We start from the raw sequence: 7,205 nt of genomic DNA, 5'->3' as shown, positions 1-7,205 counted from the left end.
CAGGGAGGAAAATATTCCTGCTTTCCTGGTTTTTTTTTTTTTTTTCCCCAATATTAAAGAGTTTTATTTAAGACATCGCATTTTCCACTTTACTACACAGTGCTTATAAAGTACATCATTATTTCCTTTCCCTGTGCACATATTCCATATTCAAGTATCAAGAATGCCCAGTTTTGTTTTGTTTTACTATATAGCAGCCCAACTTTAAAACTGTTGTGAATTTGCTACAAATTTGGGTCCTTCTGTATTTTGTGTGGAACAATGTCAAATCTATGTTCAAGTTTGGCTTAATCAACCTCTTCAATGGTGGGTCCAGAAGAGGCACTACCAGAAGGAGGGGCTCCACCACCAGGGAAGCCCCCAGCATTCCTTCTGACATGCCTCCTGCACTGTGGTACAGCTTGGTAATGATGGGATTGCAGACTTTTTCCAGCTCTTTCTGCTGATGTTCAAATTCTTCCTCCTCTGCAGTCTGGTTCTTAATAAGGCAATTGACGATTTCATTGTACTTTTCAAGAATCTTCTGTTCTCATCATTGATCTTGCCTTGGATTTTTTCATCTTCAACAATTGCTTTCATGTTGAATGCATAGGATTCAAGTGAATTCTTGGAAGGCAACTTGTCCCTCTGCTTGTCATCTTCAGCTTTGTACTTCTCAGCTTTCTGGACCATGCATTCAATGTCGTCCTTGCTCAGATAATTCTTGACGTTAGTGATGGTAATCTTGTTCTCTTTCCCTGTACTCTTATCCACAGCAGAGACACTGAGGATGCCACTGGCATCAATATCAAAAGTGACTTCAATCAGAGGAGCACCACGGCATGCAGGAGGGATGCCTGTGAGTTCAAACTTGCCAAGCAAATTGTTATCTTTGGTCATGGCCTGCTCACCTTGATAAACCTGAATGAGCACACCAGGCTGGTTGTCAGAGGAGGTAATAAAAGTCTGTGTCTGCTTGATAGGAATGGTAGCATTGCGCCTGATGATGACAGTCATGACTCCACCAGCAGTTTCAATGCCAAGGGAAAGAGGAGTGACATCCAACAGGAGCAAATCTTGAACATTTTCAGACTTGTCTCCAGATAGGATGGCTGCCAGGAGAGCTGCACCACAAGCACAGCCTCATCAGGGTTGATGCTCTTATTCAACTCTTTTCCATTGAAGAAGTCCTGTAGGAGTTTCTGAATCTTTAGGATATGGGTAGAACCACCCGCCAGGACAATATCTTGGATCTGGGACTTGTTGAGCTTGGCATCCTGAAGGGCTTTCTCTACAGGGTCCAGGGTGCCACAAAAAAAGGTAAGCATTCAGTTCTTCAAATCGGGCATAAGTGATAGAGGTGTAGAAGTTGATTCTTTCATAGAGCAAATCAATCTCAATACTGGCTTGGGTGCTGGAACAGAGTGTACGCTTAGCATGTTCACAAACTGTATGGAGGCAACAGACAGCCCTCTTGTTCTCACTGATGTCCTTCTTATGCTTGCGCTTGAACTCTGCAATGAAATGGCTGATTATTTGGTTGTCAAAGCATTCTCCACCTGAGTGAGTGTCCCCAGCTGTAGATTTGACCTCAAAGATTCCATCTTCAATTGTGAGAATTGACACATCAAAAGTACTACCTCCCAAGTCAAAGATCAGCACATTTGTTTCAGCTCCAACCATTTTGTCTAAGCCGGAAGCAATGGCAGTAGCAGTTGGCTCATTGATGATTCTAAGAACATGGAGACCAGCAATAGTTCTGGCATCTTTGGTAGCCTGATGCTGAGAGTCACTGAAGTAAGAAGGTACTGTGACGACAGCAGTGGTATTCCTGAGGTAAGCTTCTGCAATTTCCTTCATCTTTGTCAAAACCATAGATGACACTTCTGGATAGAGACTTTTTTGTTTCTCCCTTGTATTCTACTTGGATCTTGGGCCTGCCAGCATCATTCACCACCATGAAGGGCCAATGCTTCATATTGGATTGAACAATAGCATCATCAAATCTACGTCCAATCAGGCATTTGGTATCAAAAACCATGTTGGTGGGGTTCATTGCAACTTGATTCTTTGCAGCATTACTGATCAATCGTTCAGTATCAGTAAAGACAACATAACTTGGGGTGGTTTGGTTTCCCTGATCATTGGCAATTATTTCCACTTTTCCATGTTGGAAGACACCGACACAAGAGTAGGTGGTGCAGAGATCAATGCCAATTGCAGGTCCTTTAGACATGGCTGCTTCAGTGTAAATGCATCTCGTGAAGAAGACAGATCCCGACAGCTGCCCCCTCATTCAATGAGGCCCTCCTGGTCTTAACATTATTAAAATTTATCCTAGTTCCTCCATAGTTTTTATGTGATAGCTTTTCTGTTGTTAATGTTTTAGAAACTGATATTAGAACTACAGTCTATATCATTTATTATTTGGCATGTTTATTCCACAGTTTTTTATTCTTAATAAATTCTGTGGATTTCATAAAACTTCAGTATAAATCTACTTCAGATGATGGTTTACAGAGAAATTTGAACCTGCCAAAGCACTAGGGAACAGCAGGTAAAACCAAATATGGATGCCTGCTTAAGAATGATTTCTCAGTCTAGTGACCAGAAAACCCACTGAGGACCCTGCACTTGTTAATAATAAACACATTTTGATAATAATACATATAATTTGATAATTTACATATATGTGCACATGTTTTTTTGGGGGAGAGTTAGTTCATACTTTTATCACATTCTCAAAAGCATCTGTCAGCCCCAAAATGACTAAAAACTACTGATTAGAGAATTCCTTCTTGGCTGAGCTTATGTTACAATCACAAATAGACTGTATATTTCTGGATATTAATTAGATGACATGAAGACTGAATTATACATGGGTGGAGGCGACAATTAGAGTATTTCAGGGAGACTTGGCAACAACAGGAAATCTTAAATTGTGGAACACAGTTGATGAACAACATGAAGGAGAGACGGGACCCACAGACATTTGGTGTGGAGTGCACTCCACTGGAACGCAAGCTAGGGTTTTTCAACTTATATTTGAATTGATTTCCATCTTTTGCCCTAGAATATGAATATAATCTAAAAGTTAGGGAAAACAGAAAAACGTTATGTTAGATTAAAGGGGAATTATTGATTTGTAAGCATGTTTTTGAAACTAGTAAATGAAATGGAAAAGAGGAGTCTTATAGAGAGTTAGACATTACTTGCCTAGTAATTTTTATGTCATCACGAGTGAAAAAAAAACCTTAAACAAATGATGCATTTACTTGAGTGCCAATTTAATCTTTAGTTATAGTTAACGGCCAAAATTGAGTCTCAAGCAGTAAAGTCATAGATGCAGATCACTGAACTGCATGATTAGATCTTGATATATAAGACACTAGGTTGCCTTTTTGAAGCTGACTCAAAACATCAAGCAAATACTGTGCATTGATATTTTGTTTTATTTTAGTTTCTATGAGGTGGTAAATCAGTATATCCAGTTATCAGGAAAGAAAGAGATTTCTATCTTTTTATTATTTATATATTTTCATCTAAGAACTCTAACCATTCATGTTTTCTTTGACTGAGTGTTTCCGCCCTATTCTCCTCAATTTTGAATTCATTTTCAGAGAACTTGAATTTTATGTTGAAATTTCAGTTAGCTTACATCGTAGTTTAAAATTACCAAAAATGTAGTTTGAACTTTTAGTATTTTTATTGTATTTATTTATTTATTTATTTATGTTAGGCATTTAGTACTGTCTCAAATATCAGAATATATTTAGAGAGTGAAATAATAGCCAAAAAGCCTAATTATATCAAATATACACCCATAGATATATATGTTCTTGTTTATTATTGAAGTATAATCAACATGCAAGAAAATCAATACATTTAATTGTATATTTGATGAGCTTTGGCAAATCAAGATATGAAACATTCCAATCATCTCAGAAATTTATGTTTTCCCCCTGTCTGTCCAATCCCTAATGCAGTCACTGTTTGGAGTTTTAGCACCTTTCTGATTTTAGAAATGCATGTAAATGCAATTATATACCATGTGCTCTATTTTATCTGGATTCTTATGTGGAACACAATGTTTTCCAGATTTAACCATGTTGTTTCATGAATTAGTAGTTCATTCATTTTTATGTCCAAGAAATATTCCACTATATGAGTATACTGTAAAAGTTTTATCCATTCACTTGTTCATGGACATTCAGGGTTTTTTTATTTTTTTTAAATGAATTTTACTCAGGTATAGTTTACATAAATTAAAATGATTAGATTTTAAGAATACAATGTAATGAGTTTCAACACATTTATACTCTGTGGTACCACAATCTCAATCAAGATAAAAATTATTCCTATAATCACTGAAATTTTCTCCTGATCCTTTGCCTTCAATACCCTGACCTCTGGGTAACCACTGATCTGATTTTTATCACGATAGCTTTAATTTTCCTATTTTGGAACTGCATGTAAATTGAATCATCAAATATGTTTCATCTGGCTTCTTTCACTCAATGTTTTGGTTTTTTGAAAAAGTCATCCATGATAATTTAAAATATTCTATTATTTTAAATCAGTAGTTTATATCATTTATTACTTATTAGTTTCACAATGTAAGCATATACTAAAATTTTCATATTCATTCTCCTGTCAACGGGCATTTGTGTTGTTTCCCGCTTTTAACTATCATGAATAAAAATGCTATAAATATCAGTTTTACAAATCTTTTTGTGAGCATATACATTCTATACTCAGTAAGTTCCTATTGCTGGGTCATAGTATAAATATATATTTAATCATATAACAGTTTTCCAAAGTAGTTGTACCATTTAAACTCTCACCTGAAATTAAAGAATTATAGTTGCCCTACATCCTTGCCAGCATTGGGTATAATCAGTCCTTTGTATTTCAGCCATTTTAGTGGGTTTCAAGTGCTATCTTACTGTGTTTTTTATTTGTATGTCCTTGATGACTAATGACAATTGATGAACATTTATAAAGTGTCAGACATTTTTCTAAGTGATTTTCTTGTATTGTGTACTCAAAATAACTGTAAAGTAGGCACTGAAAGGACTGATAATCAGAGAGCTACTTCATTTTTAAATATTTCCATGAGATTATGTAACAGTTGCAACTCTTCCCATACCTCACTCCCTTCACAACTGAACTTTGGGCAATTTTCAGAGCAAAGTGACATATTTATTGAATTATTTATGCATTTCTTAATCATTAACGTGTATAAAGCTGTATTATTAATTTTACTACATTCCCATATTTTTTTGTTTTTTCCCGTGTGTCAATGACAGGATTTTTGAATTATGTGCCTGTAAGCCTATTTACCTATAATACCTGTGAATTTTGTCATTTATTTACTTAGCAAAATCATTTATAGGAACACATATGTCTCATTATAGCAGAACTGACTATGTCTTTTTTCCTTGCTGCTTTTAAAATCTTTCTTTTTTATTTTTTTCCCAGCAATTATACTATGATAGCGTAATACTGGGTTTTATCATGTTTTTCTAGTTTGGTGCACCTAGTTCTTATAGAATAAATAGATTGCATTATTTTATCAGTATTATGAATTCTTAATCATAAATCCTTCAAACATTTCTCCTGCCCCATTCTCTTTTAGCACTTCATTTATACTTTATGTAGCCTTTTTTCATCATATACATCTGTATACATCTGTATTTCTCTCTTTTTGTTCTGTGTTTCAGTCAGTATACTCATTTGTGATGCTTGTTCACTAATTCTCTCTTTAGCTATGCCTATTTTACGGTTAAATCATGAACTGTTTTCTTAATATTTTCTAATTCTAACATTTTTCTATGCAATCAATCCTCTGGCTACCCTCCTACATACAAACATCCATCCCAAAGTATATGCACCCAAAGTATATATGCCCCTGTCTTAGTGTGTTTTGAATGTTGATGTAGAGTATTTGGTATAAGCCAGATTTATTTTTTCTAAAACATATGAGGTCATCTTTTGGCCTAATAATCCATATACTTCTTTTATCTTTAAAATCCAAATATTTCTCTATTTTGAGATATTGGATACAGGGAAGCAGCCACGGCTCTCAGAATACCTGTGAACTCCATATTTTGCTCTTCGGTGAAAATGTGGCCATCTGAACAGTGAGTGTAACGTTCTCTTAAATGAAAGCAATAAACTCGTCTATTCTCCCCAATTTCCACCCTCTACTGGGATGGAAATTTGAATTAGTAAAGACCTAATACCAATAATTACTGACTTTTTCCAATCAGTAATGCTTGGGCAGCATTACTAGCTGCTTTGTATCTGTTAGGAAGCTAGGGCCAGGAGAAAGTCCCTTCAATCCCATCCTGCATTGTTCTTAATTGTTCTTCAATGTTTTTGAATTCTTAACTATGGGAAGTAAGAAGTTGGCATGCTCGTGATCTCCCATTAATCCCATCTATTACTCAGACAAAGCAGTGCATACCTAGGACATACGTAGTGCTACAGAAAAGTGTGTGAGCAAAAGGGCAGTTTCTGAGCCTGAATTTTCACTTGAATCATCCTTACAGTTTTTTCCTCCTGGATTATAATGATCCCCTAAATTTATTTACTGTCTACTGTCTTCCTTTCTCCACATGGTTCAATTACTGATGAAGATAGAATTTATGGTTTCTAACTAATTTCCTTATTTACCTTTAAATGAACACAAAGTGCTCATGGCTTTTGAGCTTTTGTTGTATTTTGTTTTATTCTGTTTTTGAGTAGTTTTTATACTCAAAGTATGTTAGAATGCAGAGAGAGTAAATCCCAAGATACAACATTTCTCTTCAAATGTTAAAAGAAAATAAGTTTCAACTATCTGAAATGATTTCTTCCCTATGCTTATGCTCTTATTTCTTGCATCATACTTTATGTCCCTAGTGTCTTTAATTATAGGTCTCTCAAATTACTCTTAAGAATTAAAATTCTTATTTTATTTTCTAGTTTGGAACACAGATTATAAACAAATACATAATATATTAAAAATGTTAAATCCTTGCCTCCCCCAAACACCACGGAAATAACTTACTAATAAAATAAAAGTGAGATCATTTCTTTCTGTGATAAGAGAGAGCAATGTCATAGTCTTAGCAAGTCAGAACAGAGAAGCCAGAGTTGTGAACTTTTTCAATATTACAGTTTGATTAGAAATGGATAAAGATCATGACATAATAGTTTAAGCCTAATGGATATAGCAAAGT

General features: G+C 35.1%; 1 pseudogene; it reads right to left on the bottom strand.

Moving 5' to 3' along the window:
- Positions 1–287: 287 nt before the first annotated feature.
- LOC109459743 (heat shock cognate 71 kDa protein) lies at positions 288–2,215 on the bottom strand (annotated as a pseudogene).
- Between the last annotated feature and the right edge of the window lie 4,990 nt (positions 2,216–7,205).

The sequence above is a fragment of the Rhinolophus sinicus genome, linkage group LG01 (assembly GCF_036562045.2).
Source record: "Rhinolophus sinicus isolate RSC01 linkage group LG01, ASM3656204v1, whole genome shotgun sequence".
Taxonomy (NCBI): domain Eukaryota; kingdom Metazoa; phylum Chordata; class Mammalia; order Chiroptera; family Rhinolophidae; genus Rhinolophus; species Rhinolophus sinicus.
The sequence above is the reverse complement of the archived record's forward strand: the minus strand, read 5'-3'. Positions and strand labels throughout refer to the sequence as shown.